The sequence below is a fragment of the Argiope bruennichi genome, chromosome 10 (genome assembly GCF_947563725.1).
Source record: "Argiope bruennichi chromosome 10, qqArgBrue1.1, whole genome shotgun sequence".
Classification (NCBI taxonomy): Eukaryota; Metazoa; Arthropoda; class Arachnida; order Araneae; family Araneidae; genus Argiope; species Argiope bruennichi.
Genome location: NC_079160.1, coordinates 45,952,566 through 45,966,803, shown reverse-complemented (window position 1 = coordinate 45,966,803; position 14,238 = coordinate 45,952,566). Strand labels below are relative to the sequence as shown.

Here is a 14,238-nt window from a genome sequence, read left to right as displayed (position 1 = left end):
TTTTGGTCTCTACTTCAAGTTATTTACATTTTTATCAATTTTGAATGATAACTATTCGGAAAAGTCTGTCTTTCCGGTTATCCGAGTATTGGTTAATTCGATATCTATAAAAAAGGAGAGGCAGATGGTTAAAATTTGATGCATGGATTTAATATTTGAATTGTTAGATATGTTTTAAAGTTGGAACGAAATCCGTCGAGTGGTAAATCTTCCATCGGTCTGTATTTTTACAAACATATAAATTTAATAGTTCAAGGAATGACTTAAATATATGAAATTTCATAAATGATTTTGTCATGACAGTTATAATTCTATGCCAAAATTTGGTTTGGTTTTAATTGGTCGGTAAAAAGACATCACATCCATAATACATGTTCGGTTTTATGGTAATTTTGTATTAATCATATTTCAGCGATTAGTCTCAAAAAAAAGCATCAAAGATCGAACAGTAAGTAATAGGCACTTTCGATACTGGTGTTCGCCAGTGGCATGGAATTAATAATTTTCCAATGTATTTATTAGAAAGTGTGGGAAAAGTTTCGGAAAAACGATTGCCGCTGGTCCCCTCCCCCCGGAAAAAAAACTCGTTCCTCCCAGTTTAAAAAAAAAATACCTTTTTCTTATATTGTTTTATTTTTAGGTGTTCTTTCAATTTTTTATGCAAAAATTTAAAAATATTATTTTATAGAAATTTTCGAAACATTAATCGCCAGCACAGTCCTATGTTTATGTATTAATGTGAGATTTACTGTTTTTTAAAATTACAATGACGCTTAATGAAATTATATTATTGTGACGAAGTGTTCTGATATTTTTACCTGAGATTTCGTTAAGGAAATTTGATTTGCTTTTATGCATTATGAATTTTTTTAACTTATTGAGGATTACTAAATAATGCTTTCTTTTATGAATTAGCATGCTGTTTAATTTTATGAGCATGAAAATTATTGCAAGGAAACATAAATGCCTTTCATCTACATGTAACGTTGTTTAAAACATATATATTTTTAATTTTTGTAAACGTTACTACTTGATTCTCTGCTTTTTATGCAAACTTTTGAAGTACAGAAAATTTTATAGTTAAATTTTCTGCTGGTTGTAGCGTAAAGTTAAAGCATAACTGAATTTATATTCCCAAATTTTTTTTAATTTTTCTCATTGGTATTCTGATTTTAAAGTGGTGTTAAAGTTGGGTTCTATTTTAATTATTTTATTTGTGGATATTAAAATTGAAAAGAAAATATATTACTTGGAAAACATCAAACTTATTTATAAAAAATATTACAGTATCCATGATAAGCATTAAAAGCAAATTAAAATATTGCTTAAGCATTATTAATTATTAAAATATTGTTTAAGCAGGCAGTAAAAATTCAGTAAAATCTGGTTCAAATTAATCTTTTAGTTAAGTTTTTGTGCCTTCTAGATGATTTTAGCGAATAATGTTAGGTTCAATTTAATTTTGCGACCTGGATTAACTGCAATAATCTATTAAATTAACAAAAAATTGCTATCATTCTCAATATTATAAAAGTTAAAAGTGTTATCATTAAAAAAAATTAACTTAATCAGTAAAATTGAAACTACATTGCATAACCCTTAGTAAACAGTTCGCCATCATTTTGCAAAATTTTGAAATATTTCCAACTTGAATAGACTTCCAAAAAATATATATATATATATATATATATATATATATATATATATCTCTTTCTGATTACATCACCTGTATGCAATCGAATAGTACACCATAAATAACGTATGACGTTAAAATGCGTTCTTTCTATGTTTTTCTGCGTTATGCAAGGCCTCAATTTCTTGCAAGACGAGGGGCCCTCCGCTTAAGGATGCGAGAGGCCCTTTCTTCCCCTCAAAACTAACAAAGCTGGCATCTTGCAGATGCTACGTTTTGGGGGGAAAATAAAGGGCTACGTGTCGGAACCCCTCGATAAGGTTTCATTACTGACCTTGACTTGGGGTTAGTTTATGGAGAAGGAAACAAAAAGGGGGCATCTGAAGAAATTCTGCGAGCGTCCCACAAAAACCACCCACTTGCTCCCTCCCGTGACTCTGTAAGGTGTCATTCCTGATAGTGGAAGAAATGCCAGGCATGCAAAGGAGGCCCAAAAGTTTCAAAGTGAAGATTTCTGGGCGTGCAAGCCCGTTGCAGTTTGTATTAAAGTCCTAACCTCCAACGGACGTTGAATCGAACAGTCGGTGCTTAAAATACCAATTTTCATAATATCATTCCATCTGTATCATAATATAAAAATGAAGTAGATTATTATATTTATTTAATTTCTAATATATAGAGTTCAAAATGCTTTCTGGGCTAAGCTGCCATTTGCATTTTCTGCCTTCAAATGGATGTTACTTGGAATGGAACTTATATCGAACTTCGTTTAAAGACCATTTATTGCATTCATTTATTGAATAAACTGCGATATTCTTTTATGAGGGATTAAAAAAAAAAGAGTCATAACCCAAAATAATGTCGAGGTATTTAGCTTTTGGTTCTGGGCTTTCTTTTTTGAACATTATCTTATAAGCAAACTGTTTTGAATTTCCCTCAGACTGAAACAAAATTACTTTTTCAGCTTAGGATCCAGAGCTAGCTGGAAAAACTTCAATATATTGTTTTAACCTCTAAAGCATCATCTAAGCAAGCACAGATCTCTTTAATATTATCCAAAAGGAATTTTCAAAAACTTTGCTAATAAGTGCATCTGAATGCATTTATCTTTTTGGTACAAGCCTTTTATTTAGGCTCATTTTCTATTAAATGTTATTTAAAATTAGTACTTCACCCGGGATAAACTGCTATTGAAGTTTGTAAATTGTGAATTTAAATATTTTTGTAGCCTTTAAAATTATTGAAATTTCTGTTCTGTTCTTCTCTTATGTCTTAACCCATACCAATTACCTATTTTTTCTTTTTTTTCACTTTAGAAAAAAAAGTTGTATGATGGTGAGATATAATGAGATTATATTTTAAAATGTTTGTAATAATTAAAATTGTAGAGCAAAAATAAGAGTAATTCAGTTTTAAAAATGTAAATTTTTTTTAAATATTAGTCTAATTTTTTGTATATTTTTATTTTTATTAATTTGTTGATATGTCAAAAAATGATAACTATAGATTGGAAATTTTGATATCATGGTAATGTAGCTAAAATACAAAAATTGTTTAATGTTTTTTTTTTTTTTGTAGAAATGTTAATTAGTTGATAAATATATAATTTTACTAATTACTGTAAGTTTTTATGTTTTGTTGTTTAACATATTTCGTGCAAATATTTTTAGTTACTTTTATTGTAGTAATTTTTTTAAATAGGTATTAGAATATTTTAATTCTTAAACTAGGCAATCAGGAATATATATTGACTTCCTTGAATTTTGATGCGGTCATTTTTAAAAATACTTATAGTAATTAAAAAAAATTAGTAGAACGAAAATGAGGATCATTCAGCTTTTAAATTTAAATTATTTTGTTTTAAATTTTATTATTCCAATTTTTCATATATTTTTATTTTTATTTTTTTATTAATTTGTCAAAAAAAATGGTAACTTTGGATTGGAAATTTTGATATCATGATAATGTAATTGAAATACAAAAAATGTTTAATGTTTTGTAGAAATATTAATTAGTTGATAAATATATAATTTTACTAATTGCAGTAAAGTGTTTATGCTTTATTGTTTAACATATTGCAAGTATTTTTAAAATTATTTTTATTGTAATAAAAAAATTAATATTAGGAATTAGAATATTTTAATTTTTAAACTAAACAATCAGTGATGTAGATTGATTTCCTTGAATTTTTTAAAAATCATTTAAGTTAGTTTAATTGTAATAAAAAAATTAAATTAGGAATTAGAATATTTTAACTTTTAAAATAAACAGTCAATGATGCTGATCGATTTTCAGGAATTTTTATTCGAATCGTGAGAATTTACAGAAAGAACAAGGGAGGTAAAAATTACTATTCTTTCATGTTTTTGAATCCGTATTTTATTATTCAATATTTCCTTGATTATTTTCAATATTAATTTTTTTCTCTCTCATCCTCTTGATCGAACTAATTGCAACTGGTTTTCTACTGTACAAAGTTGAATGTTCGAGCTAAAACTTTCCGAATTAGTTGCTTTGTGTACCGTGGGGGTGTCTTTGTACCCATGAAGGTAGGATTAAATGTCATGCCTGATCGCATTTCCACCCCTGCCCAGCCCGTAGCCTTCTCTCTCTGCTCCAAGACGAGGGCTGAACAATTGTAAAAAATAAAATAATAAAGAGAATCATGCGAAATTCTTTGTTGTGTTGAGCAGAGGCTATAGAAAAAGGGGGGGAATACATGTTTGTATGACGTCACGATCAGGGGGTGAGTTGAGGCCTCTTTGTAGGAAGCTTTCTTTCGCTCTCATTTTTTTTTTCAGGTGAATGGGGCACCGCGTTTGGGATGACGCAATTTGTTTTTTTGTTTTGTTTTAAATATTCCTGAATAGGAATAAAGCCGCTTTTTAGGGGACTGTCCACTCATTTAAAATTTGCTTTTTTTTTTTTGCAAAGCTTTCTTTTTTTGTGTGTTTGCTTATTTGGAATGAATGAATTATGGTGTTTGCTTCATGATTTATTTTTGATTATATTTAATGGTTTATTTAAATATAATATTAAAATATTTTTTAATTAATTTTTATTAAATTTATAATTTAATAATTTTAAAATTAATAATATTAAAATCATTTATTCAGAAATAGTTAAAAGTAATATCTTAGGTATTCGATTGCCACTTAAAGTAAACGCTGCAAAAACAATATTATTATTTGATACTAATGTCGAGGGAGCTTTATATCATAATCGTCTTATTTATTTGAAATATAAGCTTGAATGTATTTTATCATTATAAAAGAAGGATATAAAAAAAATCACATGCTTCTTTTGAGAAATTGTAGAATACATGAAATCGAATCGTGATGAAGACGGCATATAATCCTGTACCGTCTTCTTCAAACTTCCACACCACTCCAATAGGCAGAGGAATATAAAGCTTATTTAGAAATTGTCATTGTGCTTAAAAAAATGTGTAATCCATAGATATGCGAGGTTTCCCGAGGATATCATTTCAGAAGACAGATGAAGAGTAAAAATAAAGACTTTTTTTTTTGGGGGGGGGAGGCAAATTATTGATGTAAAAAATTTATGATAAAACACAAAAATGATGAATGCATTATTACCTCTTTTGTTATACCATTGTAAAAATTATAATTAAAACGATTTTTTTGTGTGAAAAAGTAATCACTAGATTTTCTAAACTTTAATCGAGAATCTCTAGTTATTAAATACAGGCTCAGAGTCAAACCTAAATCAAAAATCGGATTGTTCTTGTCAGAACCAGCATCTAGTTACTCTTTACTGGTATTCAGACAGTATGGCCACAAATATAATGGAATTTAATTGTTTAAAACAATTGCGTTGTTAAACTACAATTATGTACTAGAAAAATGTAATCATATTTTGTATAGAATGAAAACTGAGAAGAACTTTATTATTTTAAAAATTAAAAATAGCTATTATAAATTTTTATTATAAATATTTTTAAAAAATCTGGCTGAAGTATCACGCGAAATAGTCTTATACAGTCTGTAGAGCTCTGGCAATTCTAAGCTGTCATCTTTTTATTTAATACAGCAATCATTTATAGCCAATTTATGATAAATTGTTACAAAACTGATGAGAGGCATTAAAAATTCTCAAAAATAATAGCTTACAATAATCAAGATAATGCAATTTTTTATTTCTATTTTTTCTTTTTGGAACTAGGGAATAAATATTCCGTGTTGACGATTTGTCATTTGAATTTTTTAATGCTCCTCTAGATTAATATTCACGAGCGTTTTAAATGTCAAAAAAGACTTTTTACATCATTAAATGTGTAATTTGGAAATTGACGCTTATTCTTTGAATTATGCGACGTTTCTGCTTTTTAATAATTCAGCTGGGATCAAAATAATTGGTTTTCGAGAACCTTTTTTTTTATTTGTTGTTGTTGTTGTTGTTGTGCAAGCTTATGAATGTTTCAATCGATATATTTTTTATTATTATTTGAGTAAATCTTGAATTTCAAATAATAGGAGTAAAAATAAACTCTTAAATAGCAAAAGAATGCGTATTAAGTTTATTTGTTTATATTAATTTGATAATTTTTTTGTGTGTGTGTGTGTGTGTTTTGTCTCAAACGGTGATGATTCAGAAAATATAATTAATTTCTCTTTTCTCCAGTCTTCTGTTCAATTTCTAAGGCTGTAATAAACAAATAATATTTATTAAGATTTAAGATTATGTTAATATTTTTAATATAAGCAATCCTGTAAATTCATAAGTTGTTATTTTTATAATAACTTAATAAGTTAAATTATTTTTATTGTAAGTTATTTTTTTACTTAAGAAAATATCATTAAAAAGCGCCAAATTGAATGGTTTTTGCTGGCTTTTTTTTTTACTAATAGCATAAATTAGTATTTTAAAGTAGACGCTTTATTTAATCGTTAAATTATTTTATTGTGATATTTTTTAAATTTTATATTTACTTATCTTATTTACTTCTTCATTTCAATTTTGAAAAACTGCATCAAAATTATATTAAAAAAAAAAGAAAATTGAAATCAAAATATAATCTTTTAGCGAAAGAAATAATGTTTTGTAATTCTATAACTTTATCGTATAACTTTTAGGTAATATGCAACGAATTAAAATTAGAAACGTTTTGTAGATATTCTTTTATTTAAAATAACAATGATAAATGTATTATCCTCAAGTAATTAGATAATATTTTTATTAAATTTAATAATATTACTAACTATTAAATCTTTTATTTTATAAAAAAGTAATTATAAATTAGTAATAGTAGTTAGTGCAAAATAACTATTATTTGCGAATTTATTATTCTAATTACAATTCTTAGTTAACTATATTATTATTTTATTTGCAATATTTTTATAATAATTATATTTTGCGATTATAACTATTATTTTGCTATTACATTTTATTTAATTACACGTCAAGAACATTTAAATTGCAAATGTTATCGCTCTGTTTAATTTTTTGAGAAAATCATATGAAATTAAATTAGTATGTTTGTTATTACAATTAAAAAAATAAAATATTATCACTGGAAATTTATACTTTTCTAACTATTCCTTAGAGTTATTTTTATGAAATGAAAATTTTAAAATAGTAGTATTAAATAGTGTAAAATTTTTTTGTCAAAAACACACAAAAACTTTTAAATGTTTCTCTGATTCTTCGCTATGCAATATAAACTTAATTTTATTTTTAAATTAACTAGTTATTCTATGAGCTACAGCATGTACAAAAACAGCGAACGCCAATCAAACACCAATAAAAAAAGTGCCATTTCTACCCGACCCCTATTAAAAAAAACGGCATCATTGGCCAGATCTTCCCCCGTTTGTAGTGTATACAAGTAGTCTATAGGGGCGAATCTTCTGGGGACTCGAACCTAGGCTGGTGTTGTGTTTAGAGGGGCCTCCAAGACCAAAAGGGGCCTGGTCCGGATGTTTGGTTGCTAGGCAACAAAGGGGCCTTTGCATAGGGGATGCTCCAAGGCCCTGGACCCAGCCGCGAATCGCGAGCGAGGCGATTTTTTTATTATTATTTGTTTATTTCACCATCATTTCATTATAATTCATTTCAGCGTGCGGTTTTCGCAGAGAGCGATTCACTTTTTTTAAAAAAACGGTTCTGTGCAGCGGTTCCGCGGAGACGCTCCGGCCGGTGAGCAAGAGGAGGCGCGCTGCTTTTGAGATTTGCTTAAAAGAGAATAAATGCAGAATCGGGGCACTTTTTGGATTATTGACAATTGTGGGATAAAGGTGATAGCGAAGTTGAAAAGTGAGTGAGTGAGTTATTTATTTATTATTAGTTCGCGTTTTCATGGAAATGTTTTTATTTTCAGAAGTCTTAACGATTCAGTTAAGACTTCTTCTTAATTTATTATTCAGAAGCTTAATAGAATATTTTAGACTTTGGATTAATTAATTTTTTTCGTAGAATTTGGTTAATTGTTGTAAATTTAATGCTATTTTACAAATACTGTACTGAGTTGATATTATAGAGACAGAAAAATAAGTGAATTACTTATTAATAAAATAATTTCTTTTTAAATTTCTTTCCAACGCTTTGATGATTTTAGCTTAATATGATATTTAGTATTCAAAAGCTTATTTAAAGCTTAATTTAATTTGTTTTTGCTGAGTGGGGCTTCGGTTAATTGTATTAAATGAGTCTCACTTTACAAATGATGACAAATCGGAATTGAAAATTGAATTATTTATTTCTTTATAATAGAGTTCGCAAAAAAAAAAAAAAAAAAAAAAAAGATTTTCTAAGGTTGTTTTTTTTTTTTTGCTTTTGTTTAATATATTATTTAATTTTTAAAAGCTTATTAGGATATTTCTGAAATAATTTGTTTAGTTTATTTTTATAATAATTTGGTTAATGGATAAATATTTTCGAATTTAATTATTTTCTTCTTCTTAATTTTAAATTTGCAATTCTTTATTAATGCATGAATAAAAGTTCATGTATATTCTGTAATAGAAATAAGGAATATTATTTTATATCTAACATTTTTTTTTTAAATTCACTACTGTCATTATACTTATGAATCAAAATTTAATTTAATCTATTAAATGGTGATTAAACCTTGAAAATATTAAAATAGTATATTGCCTTCTACAGACGTGCAAAATTTCAAATGCTCTTAAAGAAATTGTGAAAAACTGATTACAAAATTCCATTTTTACAAACGTAACACAAGAGAATTTATATCGAATTGTGTAAAAATGGGTACGTAATATGGAGCATTGATTTAATTTTGGTGTATTCAAATTGGCTGCTCATTAATAGGTGTAATCGATTAAATGTAATTTCAAAGATTTTATTTTAACTAGATATTTATTTAAAATTCTGTTTAAGGATGAAATGAATATTTTAAAATTTGGTATATGGAGCATCAATTTGATTTTAATAAAAGTTTCTGCTTGCACTTTTTATGTATTCAAATAAACTGGATATTATCAATTTTTTTAACATAAAGTGAGCAGTAAAATTTAATTTTTCTAATTATATTTGAAACTTTAAGATGTATAATTTAACTAACTGCATCGCTAGCATGCATTTTTTAATGTTTAGCATTGTTTTCAAGTTAATTTGTAATTAATTATGTAAATTTTAAATTTTATATCATATTGCAAAATTAACTGTGAAATTTTCAAAAGTTATTTTTAAATTTTCAATGATTTAAAATTGAGATAATGCCGTTAATATTAAAACATTGTATTTTCTGTCCAAAGGTTTTATTCTACTTCAATAATTAAATATATATATAAATATTGAATGTATAAATATTAATTACATATTGAGGAGTAATGAAAAAAAAAACTGAACCGAGTTTTAAAAAATCGTACTTTACTTATTAATCATTTGAAATTGTTATAAATAATGAAAATTCTGTGTAAATATTTAAATTTTATTATGATATTTATTTTATAATCATAAAATGTGCTAAAATATATATATATTTTTTTAATATTCCAAATTGCGTTTTTAAACACGTTTTCCTGTTAGTCTGAATTGAAACAATTTTGAAACTAATTTCTTTTTATAAAGCTTAAAAATCTTTTTCTCTAAAGCGTCGTTTATATGCTACTATTATACTATACGCCGTTTATTTAACAAAATATATTTATGCGTTAGTTGTTTGTGTTAGATACTGAAAAAATGCAATCTTAGATGAAAAATTTGTTTATTATTGTTTGTGTATTGTATTTTTTTTCCCATACTCGTTGATGTTAAACTTTGTACTTTCCCATTAATCGTTTGATGTTAAAATTTGTATATTTTGCTAAGAGTAAAACGTTTTATTGATATGCATTTTTGAAAATTTTCATTCATAAGCGAAAAAACAATGTCTTTTAAATTACCGAAAAGTAGCATTTATCCAGCAGTTTATGTCGAACGTTAGTGTATTTAGGTTATCAGATTATTATTATTATTTTGCAATATAACTATATGAGAAATATGATAATATTTATTATTTATCGTCTCAATCTATTTTTGATGAAACTATCTTTGTATTCAGGTTTAAGTATTTGTTTAGATTGCGTATGCTATAATTTTCACTGTAATTCCTAACCACTAGCTAAGTTTTTATGAAAATTCATTAATCGGAACAGTGGCAGTATTATTAAAATTAATTGTGCATCAATTATTGCTGTATCCGTAATTAATAGTTTCTTATTTCATTTAAAAACCGAAATGCACCATATTTAATTTATGTCAAGTTTTCGTGAAACTTCATAAACAACTTTCTGACTGAAATTGTAAAATTCTAGAACATTCCAGTAGCGAATCCCGGCTACAGTGGTTAGCAAACTTGTAATTTTTATCACAAAATTTTCATTAATTTGAAATGCTATATTAAATATTTATTAAAAATCCTTTGATATGTTCTTTCATTGCTGTATGATTAACTAAAACATCCAAGTTGAATGAGAATTTTTTAACATTTTATTGAAAAGAGATGAAAGATACCCGTGTTCTTGTTTTGGTAATTGAGAAAATTTTGCGTGACTGAATTTTTGAATGGCTGATAATTTTTGGATATATTCATTTATTGATTCAAAAAGATTGAAGTAGTGACAGAATTTTTAATAAATCAAAGGTTTATAGTAATGATTTGTTCTTTAATTAGATCGAGTAGCTTTAATTTATTTTTCTTTTAACAGACTCTGCATCCTACTAAATGGGTTTGCGTATATTGTATTATATAGTTTGCGTTTAGTCAGTTTATTATTAATGTGTCTATTTAGTACATATTTAAGATATTACCTTTGTTTCTGTGCTATAATTTCCAAAAGAACTTCTAATTTCCATTTATTAATGAATTTATTAATATTCAATACTGGGGAAATCTTGAATATTTTTAAAGCAACATTGTGGAAAATAAGTGACATTTATTGACATTTGCTACATTATTACTTTTAAATAATTTATTTATATAACTTCTATCAAATTTTTAATTCAAAATTTCTAGAATATTTATTACATGTAGTTAAAAAAATGTTTACGTCATTATAAATTTTATATTGAAAGAGTTCTTTAATCAGATATCGGTCTCTTTTAGTATACATTTAAATATATTTCAGTCATTAGATGAGGAACTTTATTTTTCACATCAGAATCAGAAAATAACTTTCTCTTCAAAAAGAAATTTAAAAAAAAAAGCATCGCAGCAAAATGAATAAATAATAAATAAATAAAAATAAAAAATTTCCATTTTGTGGTTTTGTCTTATCGCCATATTTTAAATCTCCCGGAAACTTTTTATTTTCTTTCAACTATGTTTATTTATAAATGCAATATCTAAAAAAGGGAGCGAGCTAGATAGATGATATTTGGTATTTGATCTGTTCGTCATACCAAAATTTTATGTATTCACGAAATTTTAAAAGAAATATGTTAAAGAGAAACTTGTATACAATTTACTACCGTCTAATGCAAATATGATATCTAGAACACACATAAAGCTGAATGAATGAAAATTGGAATATGGTTTTGTCGCTGGAATTTTATATGTATGTTAATTTTAGTACAAATCTCATGATGTTAATTGCCTTCCAGTCTGTCTATTCAATCTGTATATGTATGCGATAATTCGTATGTACAGAAGGCTTGATGGATCAAATTAATATGTAATCGTCCGAAATTCTAAGTCTATACCGAAGTTTAGATTTAATTGGATAATGAAAACAGATACAAATGCGTACACGATCTTCATTAATTGTATAACGAAGCTAAATATGAAATGTATTATATTGTAGAAATACATGCTAAAGTAGAAGAGAGGAAATTCACATTCACTATTTTGAAAAATACCTTATTTTATATATTTTCAAAGGCAGTTAATAATAGATAGCTTCAGTGATAATACCATCTTTTAGTTTTTACATCAAATAAATCTTTATTTTTACTCAAGTATGAGATTTCTAAGTACAACACCACTCAAATAATAGTCTTCCAAAGTATTTTATATTTAACATTAACCTATAAATGGCATTTCATTGCTCAATATCATGAATTTGTTTTGTATTTACTTATTTTTAGATGATTTAGTTTCAGTTGTATTTTGTTTCAGTACCTTTTCGTATAACTCATTCCTTTTATGATTGATTGTAGGAGTTTACAATTTTATTTACCTTTTTGTGGTCTGAAATTCTGAATAAATGAGTCAATAAATTAAGAAATAATATTATGTTTGTTGAACAGAGATGCGAAGAATAAGAAATAAATAATTTGTTTAAAACTAATTATTTATCTGCGTCTTAAGATAAATAAATATGAACTGCGTCTTAAAAAGAAAATGATTGACAAATAAAATATTTCATTGCTGTAATTTAAGTTAAAAATAATTTCTTTTCTGTATTTCATTCTGCTGATATATAAATAAATAATTATATTATTTATTATTTCTCTCAATTTAATGGAAAGCAATATGTAAATCCCTTTTCTGTTCATATATTGGTTTTAAAAAATAAATTGAAATTTGATTAAGCAAACATTTTGTTTTAGCGTGAATTTAATTGAAATCTTATCGCTGTTTTTGTAAATACAAATTTAATATTATTGCTAATATTAAATAAATAGTTAATATTTCACTGTAATTGCACTACATGTAATAAATGCTTATACTTTGGAGAAAGAATCCAAATTAAAAGTGTAGTTACAGGACCAAAATATAAACTTATTAATTTCAGATGTATACGAAGTAATAACTTAAAAGAGCACTTGAATTTCAGAATAAATTTTACCTCTTCAGTTCAATGAATTAAAATACTAAAAAAAATGTAATGAATAAATTCAAATAAGACAAGTGAATAAATATAAAATAATGCAATGAATTGAATATAAAAACTGAGGTGGGAAACCACTCCGTCAAATAAGTATCAATTTCTACTTAAGAAATATTAATAAGATCAAAATTGGAATCTTAAATTGTTAAAAATTATTTTTAAAAATTAAAATAAAATTGCAAAGCATGTATTAATTAGAAACTGTGTACGAGATTGTTATCTTTCTATATTTAAATTTAGTGAGCTTAAATCGACAATTTTCGTTAGATGATAAGTTTATTTTCTCCATATCAGTTAAATGCAAAAGAATATTAATATATTTTTCTGTAATTATCTATATGAAAAATCAAAAATGCGGTACTCCACAAACAAAAAAAAGATGTAAATTTCAAATTAAATCGTATGGAATGGAAAAAATGATTTTTATTTGCATTATAATACTATATTCATTGCAATATTATAAATATGTGTTTTATATTATGTAGAGAGCAATTATTATTTTTTTTTTTCATTTTAAAAGATCCCAATTTTTGTTGTAACTTTTCAAAAACCCACAATTCTTCTGCTATGTTCTGTTGCACTGAATAAAAAGTCTTCCAAAATCGTACAGAATGGAAAAAAATAATTTACTATTTCACATTGTAATACTATATTCATTGCTATATTATAAATATGTGTTTTATATTGTGCAAAGAGTCATTATTATTATTTTTTTCATTTTAAAAGATGCAGATTTTTATTTTATCTTTGCAAAAAACCAGCAAATCTTCTCTTATGTTCTGTTACACTGCATAAAAAGTCTTCCAAAACGGAACAAACTTCGATATATTTCTAACTTCATCTTCTTTCGTATTCACCAAATCTACCCTCCGAACCTGTTTTCTAAACATCTAAGGGCCATTGGCACCGAGGAACACCATCTGGAGAAAAAAAAAATAGGGGCCCTACAAGGGTTAACCTCGCTTCTTCGCCCCTTTTTTTTAAGGGTAAGAAGGGCCCCTGACGCACGATAAGACTAAGAGAGGCCCCTTTACGTACCCCTCGTGGTCTTTTTTGAAGGTCGCTCTACCTCTTGTTGGCCCCTTTCGTAAACAACCAACCGGCTCTAAGTATGGAATTTTTAGGACGTAATTTTTTTTCCTCCATATTTTCTGCTTCGTTAAAAATGTTGCTATGTGTTGAGGTTATGTAATAAACTCTGTGATGTTACGTGCTCACGCAACGACAGTTTTTTGGTTTGATTTTTTTTTCTTTCTTTAATATTCTTTAACTTTCTTTTGTGTCGATAAATTAACGAATAATTTAATA

General features: G+C 26.1%; 1 protein-coding gene across 7 annotated transcripts in view; it reads left to right on the top strand.

The window, feature by feature from the left end:
- Positions 1-14,238, top strand: part of LOC129987925 (forkhead box protein P1-like) — a 536,440-nt gene that overhangs the window by 160,682 nt on the left and 361,520 nt on the right. Inside the window, exon 1 of one of the 7 annotated variants that reach the window (XM_056095927.1) lies at positions 7,739-7,909. The exons of the other annotated variants lie outside the window; for them this stretch is intronic. The gene's annotated coding sequence lies outside the window, so the exon portion shown is untranslated. Of the gene's footprint in view, positions 1-7,738; positions 7,910-14,238 lie in introns of those variants that run through there. 7 annotated transcript variants of the gene reach the window in all.